At 43.9% G+C, this 19,801-nt stretch overlaps 1 protein-coding gene across 7 annotated transcripts in view; it reads left to right on the top strand.

Moving 5' to 3' along the window:
* syt1a (synaptotagmin Ia) overlaps nucleotides 1-19,801 on the top strand; it is a 192,929-nt gene that overhangs the window by 53,797 nt on the left and 119,331 nt on the right. For 5 of the 7 annotated variants that reach the window (XM_086201835.1, XM_086201831.1, XM_086201828.1 and 2 more), the window contains one exon: nucleotides 18,630-18,682. The exons of the other annotated variants lie outside the window; for them this stretch is intronic. The gene's annotated coding sequence lies outside the window, so the exon portion shown is untranslated. The remainder of the gene's footprint in view (nucleotides 1-18,629; nucleotides 18,683-19,801) is intronic. 7 annotated transcript variants of the gene reach the window in all.

Genomic DNA, 19,801 nt, shown 5'->3' with positions numbered 1-19,801 from the left:
GAGTGCAATCAAGCCCCTCTCCTGACATGTTGTTCCTGCACGCCGGCTCCCACTGAGCCCCTCAAATCACATGCAAATGTAATTTATGTTTTCAAGTTAGCCACATCAGATGCCCACCCACTTGCCAGAGTATTAGCATGTGAAGATTGCACTGCGACACCAGTGAGAGGGTGGAGGGTGACTGGAGGAGCAGCATGTGCATTATATGTGCATGATAATTGATTTGTTGTGAATTGTGTGTGTGTGTGTGTGTGTTATTCTACTTGCTAAATATTGAGGACTAGAATACGTATTTAACCAACAGGGTGAGGATATTTTTGGAAAGTGAGGACATTTTAGCCGGTCCTCACATCTTCAAAGGGCCATTTGAAGATCAAGACCGGGTTTTAGGGTCGAGGTTAGAACCAGGTTCTGGTTAGGTTTAGGGTCAGGGTTAGGGTCAGGCAGTCAGTTGAGATGATTAGATTTAGGGTGAGGGGCTGGGGAATGTATTACATCAATGAAAAGACTCACAAAGATATCAGTACAAGGATGTGTGCATCGTAAAATAGTGTTGGACCTAGTTGAGCTGAAGTACACTTATTAGCATCTCCCTAGAGCAAGACCAGAACCCTCCCTCCTCTGGGCTACGTTAAGATCGTCACTGAGAACTCATCAAATACACAAGAGTCTATTAATGTAACTTGTACCCAACATTCCTTTAATTGTGAGTTACTGTTGAGTTGCGTCAGGCATTTTGTCAGAACTACTTTACTGACGTGGTGTAGTGATTTGACGCGGCACATTGTTAGTTTGGCTAAAAGTTTGACAATTAGAAAAGTGGCTGCTGCTTTTAATCATGGCCGACCTTATAAGAGGACATGGGGGCTCGACCCTGAACATTACTTTTGACAGAGGTATGCTAACCTGCCTATCCACTACCATTCATGATGCAAAGATAATTAGCCGTTGGCTGCTCTTCTTGTTTCTCCATTTTTTGTTTTGTTTTGTTTCAGCCTTGTTTTGGAGTAAAAATAGGATCAAATGTGGCTGAAGTGGCTACTTTCTGTGGAGGCCTGGCAATGTCCGTCTCCTGCTTACAACCTCCTGCTCAACTGCCCACTGAATTGATTCTCGGACGTCCACAGTTGACCCATGACTCATTGATTAGATGCAGAGACATCAAGTCTCAGCAATTTGGCCTTAAAATAAGAGAAAAGGAAAAAGACGCAGCAGCTAATTCATCCTGCATCACTTCACACATAATTGCCAGTAAATGAGACCCTTTAAGCACATAGGTGACTAGATAGTACTGTTAATTTAGAACAATAATGACAAGTAGAAGTAAAAGCACTCGACAGAATAATTACTTCATTATGGGTCAAAGAGAATCTTGTAAAAAAAAAAAAAAAAAGACTATGAAGCAGCATGAAATTTATTATATCTGAAATGTTTTAACTTTAAATGTCACTGTCGGGGGTGGGGTGGGGGTTGGGGCAGAGGTCAGGAAGTCCAGACACCCAGTGATTGGTTTCACCATTAGAATGCAGACAGAGGCTGTGCTTAATGTCAGACGTTCCACATTTAACACATTTTATTAGCTTATATTAAATGAGGTGCAGGAAGCCTTTGAATTTTCTTCCAAAAAAAAAAAAAAAAGCAAACTAAATGTTGTCGGTTAAAGAAAGCTAAAGGATTAGTTTCTAATTCATATTTGATTCTACTTAAATCCAGGCAGATGAGCTCTCCTAATGCTCCCTCCGTCAGCCTCTGCAGCCTTTTGCTCTGTTAATTATGGATAATGGACAGGAGCTCGGGAGGTAGCGTCCCTCCTGCCTGAGCAAACACAGCTGAGTGGGCAGAGCGAGCTGCGTCACAAAGGCAACGTGACGCTTTGATCATCAATCGGATTTAGTGGATTTTTCTTCTTCCTGCGTCATGACTCCAGGTGATCAGTAAGCACCTCTGAACGAACCTCCTTCCAATCGGTCAAGAAACAAGACCAGGAACGCCCTTTAAAGAGCAACTAGCGTCCTTGGTAATTAGGACCACAGGACACAAGTTGCGTTTCCATTTAATTGGGAAGTAAATATGAGGCCAAGCCTTTGTGTCGTAGCTTCAGAAGTAAGCAAGGCGCTTACCTGGAGGTGTGTGGGCGGAAGTGGCTTCACACCACAAGAAACCTCCCGTTTATGGACTTTGCTGAACAAGCAGCATGTAGTACTAGATAAAAAAAAAAAGATGAGCCTGTTTTCTGGTGCACGTTTTATTTTGAAATGAACTTCTTAACTGCCTTACTTCCTGTCTGTCTGTTTCCCCTCCTTTTGTCCTGTGCTCACCTGTGTCTCACCCGTGAATGAGTCACAGAGACCCACTGGTCGTGCCGCTCACCCCAGCTCTCAGACAGGTTCCTCCTCCACGTCCTGTGCCAGGTCGTCTGTTCTTGTCCTCCTGCCCCCCTGTTGTCTTCTGTTGCGGTCCTCTGTTTATTTTCAAAATGAGTTCCTCACTTCCAAACAAGCTGCTGCTGATTTCCTGCATTTGGCTCCACCTGCTTTCACCATCCAGGTGATTGATTGCAGTGACTCAGAGCACCTGAGCCCAACGCCAAAGCTGCTTCAAGTGACACTTCCCTCAAATATCGTCCTTTGTTTATCAAAAGTAATCCATGCAGAGCGTTTCCCCCTGCGTGACTAAAACTAGATGGCCGTTTCCAGCCTCTCCAATGGTCCAGCTTGTCTTTACCCATTCATATGCCTCGGTACTTCACATACACTTTGAGTTGAGGCACAAATGAGCAAAAGCAGTACCAGCAGCTTTGCTTGTTGTGGATCTGAACAATATTAATATGACAATATCCCGGCCCCACGCAGGCGTTTCATGCATCAAAAAGCAGTCAGCAGTCAGCCATCGGGGCCCGTGGCCATTTTGACATGTTGGAACACAAAAGCATAAAAATGTTCGACCACAAGTTGGAGTCAATCTTGTTAATATCGCGGGAAATAGTTTGCTGTTAAAAAGTGGGAAGAAAAAAAACACAACAACCCGAAACCATGGCCAGTAACGCTTTCCTCTGTAATGGTGGCGTTGATATTGTTATTATGTGCCACAGCCTGATGCTGCATACCAGCCTCACCTTCAAATGGAAGTCAAAACAGTTGAGCCTTTTCCAAAGTGCTTCTCTGCATGGAAAAGTGCTGTAAAGACTGGAGAGCACGATCATATCACGGTAAGCACTTTCCCTTTTTCACACTCTTAGTGCCCCTGCTGCTGCAAAAAAAACCCCATCTCCACTCACATTGTTCTTTTTGACAAGCAGTAGAACATTAGTGCTCCCCCAGCCCGTCGGGACGTTGTTGTTCGCCTGAATAGATACTTGGACAGGGGATTGATTCTTCAGCAGATGCAAAACCAGGTAAGATGATGAAAAAAATGGTAATTCAAACAAAAATTTAGAGCGCTTGTTAGTTGGTTTATGTACCTCAGTTACAGGAGTTAAAGTAAATAATGCATATTTAAATATAATCGTGGCAAATGGCCTTGATTAAGTGTTTTAACCTCCCTTTTAACTAGTAAGACTATCCCAGTTATAAACTCTTTAACAACTGTCCCTGTTCTATATAAAAACCAATCCATTTTATAAATACAAATGATAATTATCCCCATTGTACATACAACCAATACATTTGTAAATATTAATAATAAATATCCCAATGCCATATACAACACGTTATGAATATAAGCAACTGTCCTCATTCAGTAAACAGCCCATTGCAATGTGTGTATAAATCATTCTTTTATTATTAACAAGCCAAAACAATTTCTAAATATAAATAAATCCCCCTTTTTTTTTTTTTAAATATACAACGTGCAAAAATGTGTACATTTAACCAGTATTTGATACTTTGATATCCATACAATTTAGAAGTATGGGCAAACATCCAATTTCTATGTGCAACTCAAATATTCACCTGACGTAAAAACAACAACAGCCAAAAACTTGAACCACGAATTTAAAGCCGTAAAATATTTGTTCTGCCCAAAAGATTTCTGCTCATCTGCCGCTGACTGTAAGGTCCACGCCGGGACTAATTCAATTCCTTTGTCTTTGGCTGCCAGATGTGTGCCGCAGTCCAACCACGCTCTCATCAAACAAACCTAATTAACACAGTCTAATCTATGTGGCCGCGGGATGATGCGATGTGTGCGCTTGTGTCCCGATGGCCTGACGTACAGGAGGACCTTTGTTGATCCATGCGAACGGGCGACCGACAGCCGGCCAAAAATAACCACACAGGCCACGCAGGGCCACAGATCCAGTTCTGGATGAGCAGTTTTTGGATTAAACAAAGAATGGTGACCTCGGCAGTAACTGTGGTCAGAGAGTCATGGAACTGATATACAATTGTCTAAAAGAGGGGATGACACACCCTCATCAATTGGACAACAACGGCGATTACACGACACAACCACGGTTCTCAGAGGATGAGCGTCAGCAACACAATAACACGCTCCTGAATTCAGCTGTCAGTGCTGTTCTGAAATGAGCTAAAGCGGGTACTTGTCAACAAAAAAGTCCAGATTGATAGACATTTTCTCAAAATTGTCTGTTTTTAAGCCCTTTACTCTAACATGATGCGAACAGGCAAAGTAGGTGTTGATTCGATTCCCCTAATTTGGGTTTGAGGATCATATGCTAAGCTGCTAATTAGCATCGAGCAAAATTATTCAAGAAAATAACAAGAATAAACAAAAGTTTAACAGATGAGTTATGCTTTTTAAAAAAAACTGAATTACAAGAGGGGCGGCACGGTGGTGCAGTGGTCAGCACTGTCGCCTCACAGCAAGAAGGTTCCTGGTTCAAGCCCCAAGTGGGGCATGGGATCTTTCTTGGTGAGTCTCCATGTTCTCCCTGTTCCTGCGTGGGTTCTCTCTGGTACTCCAGCTTCCTCCACAGTCCAAAGACATCAAGAGGGACCAGGTTAATCCAGACTCTAAACTGACCGTAGGCGTGGCTGGGAGAGCCAATGGTTGTCTGTCTCCATGTGTTGGCCCTGCCATGGACTGGTGACCCGTCCAGGGTGAACCCCGCCTCTCGCCTGAAGGCTGCTGGGATAGGCTCCACCCCCCACCACCCTTAACAGGTTAAGAGGTAGAAAATGGATGGATGGATGAATCACAAGATCATGATGATTAATAAAAACGAAAGATAAAAAAATTAGCATTTTAGCTAAAATGTCCAGTACCACTGAGGGACAGAAACCTTCGGTAAAGTCATGAACAGCCAAACAACAACATAAAAAGTACCTCTAAACATGTTTGGTGTATTTCAGAGAGGTGGTACTGCATTCTGTACATTCTGCTCCTCTGAACCGTGTTCATATCAGTTCGTTGCAACATAATTACTAGAAACTCTCTCCAGTTCAAATTGTTGAATTTCTCTATAGTCTGCATGCCAGCGGGTGCACACTCTTAAGGTGGAAGGAAGAGTAGAAATACACAACGAAGGCGATATTGGCTTCAAACAAAATTCCACTGGAGCTCATTAGAGTGGCCACCTCCAAGAGTCTCAAAGAAAGAATTGCCAAGTCGTGCAAAATTGGATTTTCTCTTAAGCGCAACATACGCAGCACTCAATCAGAGGCTAATAAACTCATTCTGGCTATGATCTGTCTCGCCGACATCAAACACATGCAGCTCTTAGTATCAAGGGGAAACACACCCCTTAAAGATTATTGGTTATTTTCTCCCTTTCACTCTCCAGATGAAAAGACTTAAGCGTTAGTGCTGTGCATTCACTTGCTCGTCGTGTGCGTGTGTGAGACAAAATGTATCTGGAGCATTGGTGGATGATTTGTACTTATCATTGGGTCACCGGTTTCCCTTTCCAGCACAAAAACTGTAAAAAAAAAAAAAAACTTCTAATAACCTTTGAGGAATCAGTTTTTATGTTCCCTATTTTGGGCCAATGAAATGGCAAAAAGGTATTTCTGCCAGTAACGAAATGGCTTCAGTAGAGAGGAACATCATTTTCTAAACGCACACATTTAAGGAGCAATGAAATATTTTCTTAGTGTGTTCCAAGGTTTCTATAAAACCTCACTCCACACCCTGTCTCGCCACATCGAGATGTTTTCAGCAGCGTCAGAGGCAACTTAAGGATTCACTGACAACAGTAATCCAACGTCTGATGAGACGTTCACGCGCCGCAGAGCAAAACTCGACTGACTGATGACACACACCCACACTACACCTCTACGCCGCTGAATTTCCCTCCAGAAATTCACCAGGACACCCGCGACCATAGCCAGACACCATGGTTGACAAACACTCGCTGACAGCTGTGTTCAGCAGTTTGACGGTTGTGTACAGGTATCGCAAAATGCTGCAAAAACTCTGTTCGGAGTTCATATCATGATTAAAGTGTACACACGTCTTGGACACACTTAAGTACTGCTTCTAAGATCAGTATTTGATTACTGCTCTGTCAGACTGTGATCCTCCTCAGGTTAAAAGCTTTATCCCAATAGAACACAAACATTTCCTGAATGAAGCAGAGAAAAGGGAGTGCAGGATAATGTAGTTTTGCAGGTGTAAAGTTCTTGCATGAGGGAACTTGCGCCAAGCACCATTAACGGTTTCTGAGCAAATTTGAGCGTTCTATCCAGGTTAAGGTCATCAGAACGTGCTGCCAACATGGCAGTGCCGTATTCAGAGTATGGTCTTAAATGTAGTCCGTTCAACCTGGCATTTTCACAAAAATGTGCCAATATTACAAAGACATTGACCTCCATCCATCAGCCTAGAATAAACCTGATTTTATTGCAGGAGTTTAAGCAGCCCACTTTCATTTTAATGCATCAGTAAAGATGTTGCACTCCAAGTTACACCCAGTAAATTACAGACCACCTGAGTGTACAGGAAATATAGAAGTCATTATGGGGAATGGAGAGCAGGTAGGGCCACTGGTTCGATCCTCACTTCCCGCTGTGACCATGTCCAAGTATCCTTGAGCAAGATACTGAACCCCTAATTACTCCTGATGGCCCTGTGACTGGCGTCCAGGGTGAACGCCGCCTCTCACCCAATGTCAGCTGGGATAGGCTCCACCACCACCCAAACCCACGACCCTTAACAGAGAAGCGGTAGAGAAAATGGATGGATGTATAAAACTGAGTCGTTGCAGTGCAGACGATCCACATATACACTTAAAACTTAAATCATCCAACCTGCTGATCTAACATTTAGCCGAACGTGCAGGTTGAACACTAAAGTATTCCAGGTGCTGACGTTCACTCCCAAAAGGATCCTTAAGAGACCTAATTGCCTCTCAACAAAGGTCCAACTTCGGGTTTATACACTTCGTCTCTCTCTCCCCATCAGTGGAGCTCACTAATGAGTGTTGCATAGCAACCGTTAAAACAGGGCTGGTAAAGTCAGCGTTGGCTCCTGCTCAGTGAGATCTTTTCCTGTTCTTCTCAACTTGCTATTCATGTGCCATCTGCCTGCATTAACAAAGCCCGTTTCCACATTAACACCAACAAGGTTGTCCTTTTCTGCAAAGACGTGTTTATGGATGCCTTCTTAATTAGTGACAATAGCGTGTCTGTGGACTAGTAACACGGATGATGCAGAGAATCCATAGTGTGTGTAAATATTTTCCATGGACACACACACACACACACACACACACACACACAAGCCAACCTCAAGGACCAAATTAGTGAGGATTCTCAAACACTCGCTTTCTTATCAGTGTGATGGTCACATCAGCAGCACGCCCCCCCCCCCCCCCCCCCCCATGGCAAATCAACTTTATCAAGCATACCTCGTTCCAATACCTGTTACAGTATCCCTCTTGTACTCAAGTAGTACTTTTCCTTTGCAGTCTCAGTGGTATATCACGTGAGTGAATCCATCTGGTTGATGGATAAAACTGGTTTTGATGAGGAAAAGGTGGCATGAATTGGGAGGATTGTGAACCTGTGACCTGGCAATGAAAATCCGGACTGTCTCTAAACAAGACCACAAAACATCAGGAGGCTAACAACCAAAGAAGCGCAAAGCTAGTTGTGATGTCGCCCATGCATAGCATAACGTTAGCTTTGTGTGTCAACAATGGCATTTACTGTACACATCATAAAAGCCATGCCCATTAGTTAAGATGTGCATTATGAACTAAAACTGTAAGTGCCTTAAACCTTTGTTTGCCACAGAGACAATTTTCTACAATAATCCAAAATTTAATGCCAAAATCCAATTGGCTGTTTCCGTTCAAGGGAACCCTTGGCGATGCTAACGTTTTAGCTGGCTGAGAAAAAAACAAGGAAATCACCACTGCAGTGCTCAGTTGTGTTCCCCACCTGTTTCTCGTTATGTGATTACTTCAGCTGGTTGTTCTGTTTGTTTTTATTTACCAGAGTGTTTCCTGGTGTCCTGTAAGATTAGTTTTCACTTGGTTTAATTACTTAATCGTCAAGTGCTTCATATCCAGCTGCCTCCACACTAAGATTAAATCCTGATCATTTTCTCAAAGAAATAACACAAAAACTGACATAATAAGACAACGTATTATTAAGGGTCTTAAAATGTGTTTGGCCAGTGAGTGATAAAGGTAATTTGACCTCCACCACCACCTGCTATGACCTCAATCGTCAGAGGAAACTTCACATTTATGAGTGTCAGAAACACAGCAGAATAAAACGTATGAGAATTCAAATTGTCTAACCGTCAGTTAGCAAATGAGCCAATGTGAAGAAACCCCACTCAACTCAGAATAATGACTTCTGCAGAGATCTGTGGAGGTGAATGAGCCAAATTAGCCTCAATGGAAAAACGCGCCGCATTAGCTTTGCACCCGTGGAAGCCAAATAATACCATTTGATTGCATGATTATCCCGAGTGTAAAATCTGAGTGCCGTCATCCAGTTTGATTGTGTTACATGAGAGGATGAAGTCCCGATCAACCCCAAGAGACCTCATTCACTTTGTAGATTGGCTCACATATTCGGCGAGCCAATCATTCGCCATCTCGCCGTCCAGGAAGTACCCCACTCCATCACTCAAATGAATCTATTTTTAATCCAAAGAGCATTGCCTTAAACAGCTTACAGACGGAAACTTAAGATGCTCTGAACAACGTTGGTCCCTTCCAGAGACGTGACCTTCCGGCCTGGCAGTACACGTCTCGCATGGTCATGCTTGTGTCCTCCGATTGAACCGCGTGAGGCTTCAGCTTCTGCTTCTGCAAAGTCCTCTTACCTTTCAACTCCAGCGTAACGAGAGCCTCAGGTCCTGGGACGAGCGACAACAGCGACGCTCTTGTAGTCATAATCTGAGTTGAACATCCTGTACTGGGAGTTGAACTAAACGCAAAGAGTGAAAGGTTTATCAAGGGCAAAGTAGCGGCGAGGCAGGGCTCGCCAGTGATGTGTCATCATCATGCAGGGAGGCCATCTGAATGTTATTATGCTGTCTGATTTGAGTGCCAGCTTCAAGGGCGTTCTACTTCACCCAGATGGCTATTGAAGTTCACTGTGGCACTCAAGCAGACCCAAACAACATTTCATTTATTCAGGAAAAAAGCAATTTCACTCTATTTACTCTATCCTTAATAGATTAATTCATTTACTTAATGCCGAGTGCTCATGTTCTGCAGCTCAGTTTAATGGTCATGATGCTGCTCTGAAGTAATCGCGATTAGCTGGTTCCATCAAAGGGAGAACGTCTATGAATTGGGCCTTCCCCTCAATGCTGTCAGAATTAATCCTGCACCTTGCAACCAATCAAAGAGCCTGGGGAGGAAAACACTCCAGAAGAGATTGAAAATGTTCTTTTAGATTGTCAGATTCAGGTTTCGGCTTTCTGTTTTATTCCATTTTTGGCAGTCAAAATGTGAACTTATGACCTTTTCAAAACCAATATTGTATATTTCAGGTAACGAATGTACTTTTCCTTCAAAGCTGTACCTGTAAGTACAGGCCTGCTCTTGCCTTGTTCCTCCATTTTTGAGTGTGCACCTTAAGCAATTTGTTCATCAGTGGCGTTCCAGCCAAAGCCTCACACTGGCAGCGCCTTCAGTCGTTTGTCGCAGTAAACATATGCTCGCCAAGGAAACAAACCTCCGTCATCAAAGTGACGAATCTGTTTCATCGTCTTATGTTAAACAATCTAAGCAAAGCCATGGATGCCCTCCGCTGGATACGCCTGTTTCTTATATTCCTGTCACACATTAATTTGTCATTTGCATGCATTCACTTTTGACTGTTGCTCTTGTACATTCAGCTTAGTAAATGGGGGGGGGGGGGGGGGGCAAAAAAGGCAATTTATTGTTAAATGTCATGCAATTTAGTGTGATGACAAAGAGACATCTCAGGCAGCATAATTAGTAGGCACAGTGCGCTCTTTTTCCCCTCCCTTTGAGCATCTGTAGCAGAGTGATTATCAAATGTTTTCAAGTCAACCAAGAGAAATGTTGACTGACAGGCCTGGCCTGAGTGGAGTACCGGATCATACAGCAGCTGACAGCAGAGACCCGTCTTTTCTCCTTCGCACACAAAGCAACACAAACAAAATATTTAATTATTCCCCCGGCCTCTACAGAGGGAAGCAGAGCAGGATGGATATCCAGTTAGGTTAGATAACCCAGAAGACCAAGACAAAGAGAAGGACACAGTCCTGAAATGAATTCCAACACGCGAGGATTATGGATTAAAATCTATCAAGGAATTGGCAGCAACTTCCATGACCCAGTAGATATGTGTCACACACGCAGCGCACCAATATTCCTATGATATCTTATGAAAAGTCATGCGGATTTCTTTCATTATTGACACACTTTACTACAAAAGCTATTTATTTTGAAAGATCTGCACTTGTGTGTGTCGGAGGATTTACTTCCCGTCTTTGTCCGATTTTCCCGCTCTTTTTCCTTGCCTGCCCCACCCTAACGAGTCCCGGGTGTCTTTAGTTACTGATTGGTGTTGCAGTGTGTCTCCCTCTTCCACCGGTTCATTGATGCTTTGTTCACTTTTCCTGTCCGGCTTCTCAAACCTGCCTGCATTTTTTTGGACTTTGAACGTTTTGCTTTGCAATTAATTGACCGAAGAGACGCTGTTGGAGCGTAAGTCCAGAGTTTAATGTCATTCATCAAATACAGACTTACACCTTCCTGAGAGTCTGCATGAACACGTGGGGGAAAGGACCAAAAGCCGATGTACCACCATGTGCTGTGTAGGACCAACCTCGCTACCTCACTAGCATAAAGGGGTTTTAGCCTCCTCGCTAGCATATTGGGGTCCAGTGCAGAGCCTTGGGGGGCTGTTGTGGTTTATACAATTCAGGTATTGCCAGGGGTAAACCACTGCATTCAGATCCTTCGAATATGCTTTCCTTCAGCTGAAAGCATATTCATTTTCCCCCCCATGAAATAACGGAAAAACGTCTCGCCGTCTCACTCAAAAACAACCCTTTGTGTCACCAGAAACATGGGTGTTTGGGTTAAACATGGATTCTAGTGGATTTCTTTTTCATGGACAGCCTTTAAAGTAGCTGTTTTCTAGCCCATTCACTTAAAACCATAAGTATCCTTCAGATCTAGATTATAATTATAACTGAAGTGGAAACCTTCAGGTTATGTGCTGTTTTTAGTCGTACCAGTTCTGAAATCTTGAATACTAGGATCCTTCACTAGAATGCCCACTAGAGGAATTAGATGTTGTGTTGTCGGGAGAATTCTATGCATCATGATAATCATAAAGGGCGTGTTTTTTTCTCTCACACGCACACGCACACGCACACGCACACAGCATCCAAGTGCAGTGACCTACTTTACGGTGTGTCTCTTCCTAGTACTGATGCAGACGAAAGTACTCCCCGTGTGTCAGCAATGCTCAATTTTCTGTCAGTACGGGAGTGTGAAAAGTGTCTGTTTGTTCAGTTTAAATCTATAAGAGCTTCATAGTCTCATTAGTCATCATCCCCCGCTGTTGTATTCATCAACACCAGGAGACTTTTCTGCTTTTTCCATGTTTTTCACAAGGGAATTTTTATTTCATTTGTCTGTGCTGATTGGTGTAACTCTGCTCTCCAACTTCCAATTGATGTTTTAGTTGGGAGGCTGAATACAGGCATCAGAGCTGACCTTCTGCCTCCGCCAGATGGTGTATTCAGTAGCAAAGAAAATCACACTGACCTTCACTGCATCTTAACTTGTTTGTCAATTTGGGAAGTTTTAGCTCGCCCTCTAGCTCTTTCTCAGGTCGGGTTGCTGCATCCTGGGACGGATGTCTCTGTCAGGTTGTTTGTGATGACGTCAAGCTCAGCCAGAAGGGGAGGAGCTTATGTTTTGTTTGTCTGCAGGATGACAAAGAAACTACAAGAAGGATTTTTCACTCAACTAAGTTGAGGGGTGCTAAACAGGCTGAGGAACAACCTGTGACATTGTAGAGGTGATAAATATCGTATTCATTTAAAAAATCTTTTTATTTTTTTTATTTTTTGCATGAACCTCCGCAAGTCTTCTGGGTAGAAAAGAGCACGCTTTATGTATCTGAAGACAAATTGTGATCCCATTTCATTCCTAAACAAGATTTGGTCGGGACCAAGGATTTCAATATTTTGATTTAAAGGTACCGTGTGTAGTTTTCTTCGACCCTAGTAACATCATACAGTGATGCAGTGTGCGGCCCTTCCAACGCAACAACAGGGAAGACGACGAATTCAGGCTTTTCATGTCAACATTGCCAGATTTCAAATTTATTTAAAGTTCTTTTACGAACCTGAGCGCACACAAAATATTTTTTGGGTGATTTGTTGACTGAAAGTTGCAGTGTAAATTTCACCCTAGAACGCTGAAGGCACTGGCCTTACTTGGTTTGGTTTGAAGTTTTTCAAAGGTCGCGATAATGAAATTTACACGGTGTTGATATTTTGTTACTTTTAAGTCCAACGATGAGTTTGACATCAGACCGACGTCGTACGTCGCTTCCGTCGTCTTCCTCGGGTAAATCTGAATCTGGTGGTGTACGAACACGTTGTGAAAGGCCACAATTGATTGTTTTCGTTACCCAAAAGGCTGCAACCCTTTCTTTATGCGCCTGACAAGAAGCCTCAGTGATACTCGGAATCTCTAATCATGAATTGACAAGAATAAGAAATACATCAATAAATAAAACGAGTAAAATAGACATCTTCGCTTTTATGTAACCGTAACAACGACACAAGCAGATAAAACAAACAAAAAACCCACCACATTCTGGATAGGTAAATAAAAGAAGAATCCATGAGGAATGTATGATGCTCTAACACGTAAAATCAACACGGAGGGGAAGCAGACAGTGTCATATGTGCGTGTCATGACATCCCACGAAAATACAAGTACCCCTGTGCAAAGGTTTGGCAGGACAGTGGTGTATTCATCTCCTCTAACTGGTCGGCAGCTTTCCGCCAAAACCATCAAGTGGGCCTCGGATCTGCCGAGGCTGCCAGCGTGGAAGCAACGGGCTTCAGGGAAATAATAGTTCCATGCAGCCCGCACACTCGGAGGAGAGGGCGACACGAGATTTAAAGAGTGATGAAGGCTCTTGTTTCCGTGGGGTAATATCTCCACACCGGATATTGGCTTTGTGTCCCCGCTGCTAAACAGAGGGGCCACCATTGTCCCTTAAATTCTTAATAAATAGATGTTGAGATGTGAAGTGTAATATGAGCCAATATTGTGTGTTGAGCTTTCATGATAGAGTCCTTCCTTTTGCATCCAGGTATTGTGGTTGCGTGTGGAGGCGCCAGATGAAAGCAGGCTGGCCCGTTATAAACCTCACTTACTGGTGTATGGCTGTCGGACAAAACCCGGTGTCGTCTTTATGTTGGGTTTTTGTTGTTGTCATGGTGAAGAAGTGCAGAAGATGCGCAGGTGTTTTAGTTTCGCCGTCGTTAAAAGAAAAGCAAAACAGAACAGTCCTCATCTTCTGACTTCTTGAAGTACTTATTTGGAAGCATCAGGCCACATTTGACTCACCCTAGAACTCAGAGGAGTGACACACCCGCGCTGTTTCCACCCCGGTGGAAGAACTCTGGGGGGAAAAAAACCCAGTTTATCTCATGGCCGTTTGCAGTAGCAGTTAACAAACATCCTATGAAGTATTTTTTTTTGCATGTATGCGTCATAGTGTACAGTCTAGATGAAATATAAACAGTTCTGTGTGCCCCACGGATTTAATGTGGCAGAATTGAGATAAATATGCTGAGTTTCTGAGTAGGAAGTCCCACCTCGGGGGGCTTCCAGTATAAGTCTCCAACCAGGAAGTCAGAAATTTAGATTTCCCTGTTAAACTGGAACAAAAAGCCACGGATGGTAGCTGAATGAACGCAGAGTGTTTGAGAAGTAGTGGGACAAATACAACAAAGACTGTCACGTCCGTACAAGCGCAGAACAACAGAGGAGTGCTTGAGGAAGACCATCGTGCTGGAGACGTGTCCTCGTCTCCAGACTGTCCTGAACCCAGACTAACCGGCGGGTCTGTCTTCTCTCTTACTGTGGTTCAGTCTTTTTACCCACAGCGAGCGTGAGAGAACGCACCTCATGCTGGCATTTTTACTTCTGTGGATATTCTGTATAATAGCCAACGCCGAGCCTCTAAAGTGCTCTCAGACACTCCCAGATGGACACTTCCAGGACAGCGCTTGGCAGTTTCACTCGGAAAGAGAACTCTTTGGTGGGCCCAAGGTCTTTAAATTGTTGTGGTTGATGCACTGTGACTGAGTGGGGATCACACATTAGAGGCTCATTCACCTCACGAGTGTCTGACCAGGCTGTCCCCCAAACTACATCTCGCCACAAAAACACATGAGAAGTGACGCCGACAATGAATCAGAACGGATGTTTTGCTCTAGAAATGGATGTGCCGGAGATCCAGTTTGTTGGAAAGGAAAAAGTTCACTCTGTGTCGACATGGCCGAAGCTCTTCTCCGACTGCTCCAGATATCAAGCCTCCTAAATATCTAGAATGGGTTGACGGCTCACCAGCGCCTTTTGTAAAGTTGACACCTGGCGCTCCAGAGCTGAATATCCTCTGGTCCGGACCTTTTGTCCGTGAGCTCTCAAAACTGGACCCTGCTGACAAACCTGAGAGACCAAGAGGCAAACAAACAGTTTGGAGATAAATTTAAAAAATGCAGAATGGAGATCAAAAGTTTTCCATCTCATACTGAACTGTTTCAGCCTCTCAGGGGCCGCCATGAAACCAGCCCCCCTCGCCAAAAATACTCAGGAATTAACAGTTGCTGCCTCATTTTGCTTCTTTATGTTGTAATGAAGTTTAACACAGCAAGAGGTTCTACAAAGTCAGGCGAAGCATGTAACATGAAAAGACACTTCATGTGCCACTTCATGCGACACTCCAGTCTGCCTCGGTCGCTCCAGTGATGAGACGAAAGGCTTCTGTCCACAGACGAGCAATGAAAACCTCCACGATAATAACGTGTGAGCTCGACTCCGGCAGGCTCCCAGGACGAGTGTTTGCTGTGGATATTGGTGTGAAAGCAGCCAGCGTCAGATGGCTTCTTTGAATATGAGGAAAGAAAGCGAGAGAGGGACGATTCTGATACATGAATAAAGCTGAGGACGGGGATCGGCACGGAGTCGCAGCAACATCGTGTCTAGACGAGCTCTCAGTTACGTGCGCACAGTTGAGATTTTACCTCAAGGTGCCTGTCTGTCGGCAGGTTATCTCAAAAACTGACGGACAGACTGGTGACATTTGAAAGAAGGATGAGCGATATCACAAGGAGCCAGTGATTAAATCTTGGAGAAGATAAGGGTCAGATTCTAGATCCTGAATCCTGTTCTAGATCCTGGGCCGGGTGTTGATATCAGCAGTCGTGTTCTCTCTCTCCCTCTCTCTGTCTCTCTCTCCATATATACTGTAATGTAACTTTTGAAGTATTTTGTTGAAGTAAGCTGAGGTTGTGCATTTTGATTCAAGTTGTAAGTATTAATCTCCTGAATGGTGATGGAAAGGCAGTATTTTTACTTAAGTTACAATGCTGAGGGATCCTCATTTCATCCTAAGTAGTACTTTTACAGTACTATATCAATCTGAACCCATCGGCTACTTTTGAAGAGAGATGTTGCATCGGAAAACTGATGAAGATGATGTACTCGGACAACTGGAGACTGCTTGTACATAAACATGAATACAATGTGTACTTTTAGTTTTGACACTTCGCTCAACACAACAAGAAACTGCCTATTCTCCACTTATACCTTGGTACAGATTGAATGGAGACTTGTAATTTTCCGGCGTTTTCGGGTCTTTCTACTCTTTCTCCAAGGGCTGGTTTGGATCCGGTTCCGGTTGCGAGATCTGGAAGATAATTTCCAAATGGGTTTTGATTTTCGATGATTTTATTGTATGTTGATATTCCGTGTCTGTGTAGCCTGTATCGGAGGTACGCTCTCTCTCAGGACGTCCTTCTCATGACTTTTATTGTCCTTGATGTCTGATTTTGTTTTTTTTTTGTTTAAATTATTTTGAGTATGTTGGAGAAAATATGAATCAGAGGGTAACTGGTTTGAGTCGCCACTCTCCTAAATACTGCGTCCGAATGTCTCTGAGCAAAGTGTTCGACGGCAAATTGCCCCTCGCGAGGATTTCCTGACAGGGCAGTTGAGGAGACGGTGCCGAAACGCTGTCAGGATAAAAGATTACACAACAAGGAAGTACTGAGGCCGACACTAACCATAATCTATGACGCGTTTTACTGCCTTGACATTTCGAGCTCTTGCCAGGTTTTCTGGGTTGATTTCCCAACGTCCCCACGCGCTCATCTCTTACGGTCGCTGTTCCGTTGACAGGCCATCAAACCCATCACTCACTGAAAAAAAGCGGGTTTTATTATCGACACCCCCCTTTTTCAAAATAGACCTGCCTTCAGGCCCTCTCCACCGCAGCCAATTGGCATCCCCGGGCTTCTGAAGTCTATTTTAGTGTTTCCCCAAAGAGAAGCCCAACACCCCCCCCCCCTCCCCCCCAGCCCACCTGACTGTTACAAACTCATGAAACACCTTTTCAGTTAAAGTACCGAGTTAGCTTTCAAAGCCCTCCTGCTGTCTTCTGGTAAATATCAGCCACTAATTGGAGGCTGTTTATCTGTCAAGGCATCATCTTTTGGAAGCCTGCCTCCTGCCAGGTCTGGTTCCTATTTTCTGTCACTAGCATTCAACAAACCAAACTTTTGTCTGTCCTCTAGTCAGAAATGGGGGGGGGGGGGGGGTTATTTTTTCCTCCCTTCATCACCAGTGTTTTACACTGGAGAAAAGATTCCAAGTGTGTTGGGCTGAGTTACAAATACGGACATTTCTTGTCACCATCACACTCTCTCACACGTGATTAAAAACTCCTGAGGATCGAGCGTTTAGCAGGGTTTTGTTGTTGTTGTTGGTTTTTAAATTAGCGAAAATAGTTGTCTTCTGATCCTGATCTTGTTTGTCCTTTTAGGTCTGTGTAAGTGGCCCAACAAATGTTGTTTACGCATCACTGCTTCAAGCGAGCCATCTGCTGGCTGCGAATCAGCCCTCTAATTTATGTCACCAATCATGGTTAGATTTATTGCCATGTTAGCCTAGCCTGCTACTTTGTCAGACTATAACATCAAAGGGAAACATAACATGGATTCAAATTAAAAATCCTTTTTTGATGAGGGGGTGGTGGGAGTTGATCAGGTAGAGGGTCTGGGAGAGGACCCTCTAGGGGAGATGATCTGGGGCATTTTAGGGAGAGTTCTGGGTGAGACTTTCTGAGGGAGAGGGTCTTGGAGAAGTCGTAGGAGTGGGTCGGGTTGTGGATCTGATGGTGGTGCCTGAGGGAGGGTCAAGGAGAGGACCTTCTGGGAGAGGTTCTGGGAGTGGCTTTCTGAGGGAGAGGGTTTTGGAGAAGGCCTGGGTGGAGATCCTTTAGTGGCTCTGAGGGAGGGTCTAGGTGAGGACCCTCTGGGAGTGGCTCTCTGAGGGAGAGGTTCTGGCCGTGGACCCTCTAGTGTCTGTTCTTGGTGCGCTTCTCTCCATATCCGTCCCACCTGTCATGTTTCCAACCTCAGGTCTGTTGTGATCTGTTGCAACTGGAGCCAAAAAAGTCTGAGTGCAGCTTTTTACACGAGGCCCCCGGTCCCACCAGACTCCTGGGACCCGCACAGCGAGCTCTGTGGTTAAAAACTGAGAGTCTCCAACGATCCGACTGTTTTTGGCCGTCACCCTTGTCCTCAGAAGTATCAATGTACTTCATACCTCTCTTAATGGTGGGCGTTTGATTTGTAATGAAGGGTATTAATTAATGCTCGTGTAATTTGCAACCACTGTTCAACTTCTGCCCCCAGGCCCAAGTAGGTGTCACATGATTGATCAGTTAATCACGTCAAGTCCTATACAGGACTTCTTAGTTAAAACCCCACGATGACTCACTAATTTGATTCTGCGTGTATATGTTAATAATCTCATTCGGCACAGCTCATTACATCCCACCATTCCTTTAATTATACTGGCTGAAGGAGCGGTTGTTGTATTTTGTATGTAATGGGCGTCGATGCTGCGTTTCCTTGTTCAACACGTTCAAGGTCCATATATGTTGACACTGTGGCGTTTTTTTCTTTTTCAGCGAGCTGACGTTTTAAAAGGACCACTGGAAGAAACCCATCGATCCCAACACCAGTAAGTCCCTGGCCGACAGCCTTGAGTAGATCATGTGACCCATGCGTGTCATAGACAGTCTGTTGGAGGCCATTTACAGCATTCTTTATGATCCCAAACTCCAATTTTTCACCAATTGTGCAGCTTATAAAGAAGGCGTAATTATATTTATTAAAAACGGCATCTTGGCGTCCTGTTACGCACTGATGCATGCGCGTAATATCAATCAGATCAGTGGATCCAACAGGGACTCAGGATGCTTGTTGGCCTCGAGTCTCATTGGAGATGCAGACATTGTCCTGTTGCTTCCTTTAATGAGATCTGGAGGCGTGCAATCTAATATTCACCACTGAGGCTCCAACATGGCTACAGTAATTCAATGGAGAGAAGTCAGCTGTGATCAGACGGACTGGAGAGGCCATTCAGTCAAGAGGATGAGCGAAATTAGACCTGAGCTTTATGTGCATTGAGGGAAAGAAAAAAAAAGAAGGATGGGAGTGGAAAAGCAGAAAAATGGGGAACATCTTGAAATACTGCAAAAAACTCAGTACACTTCAGAAAAAGAGTCGATCGCTGTGATTTAGGGAAGGTGGAAACATCTTTTGTGTGGAACACGCATCGAGCATTTTACTCCTGCTATGAAATAAAAAAAGGACTTGATGGCTTGAAGGAGTAGCAGAGGTTTTACTCTTGATGCTGAGTAATATTTTAATTCTTGGGGAAAATACTGTTGGAGCAAATAACAGGTTGTTGCATTCAAACTTGAAACTTTAGTCCGTCGGTGAGCACCAGACTCGTATCCAGGCAGGATTATGACAGAGAACTGCGGCTAATTATTCACTCAGTTGTGATGCGGACTGAATGAAGAATTTAAACTGTCAAATTGTGATTTCGTTTTAGTTTTTTTTCTCGAAGCGTAAGTGGTATTACCGCCTCAATATATCATATATATGAATATCAAGAAAATGTGTTGGGGGGGGGGGGAAAGGGAAAATAAACTTCAAATGTTCTCCATGATGACAGAAGAATGGTTTAAAACTAAAAAAGCACCTCCAAACTAGAAACTCCGTCATTAGTTATTTTTAATTAATCTGATTTACTGAAAAATGCCAACACTAAATTTTACAGCCAAATTCTCTG

The sequence above is a fragment of the Aulostomus chinensis genome, chromosome 4 (genome assembly GCF_037954235.1).
Source record: "Aulostomus chinensis isolate RoL2024-O1b breed Wild chromosome 4, RoL_Achi_v1.0, whole genome shotgun sequence".
Classification (NCBI taxonomy): Eukaryota; Metazoa; Chordata; class Actinopteri; order Syngnathiformes; family Aulostomidae; genus Aulostomus; species Aulostomus chinensis.
This window is presented reverse-complemented; position numbering and strand designations above follow the sequence as displayed.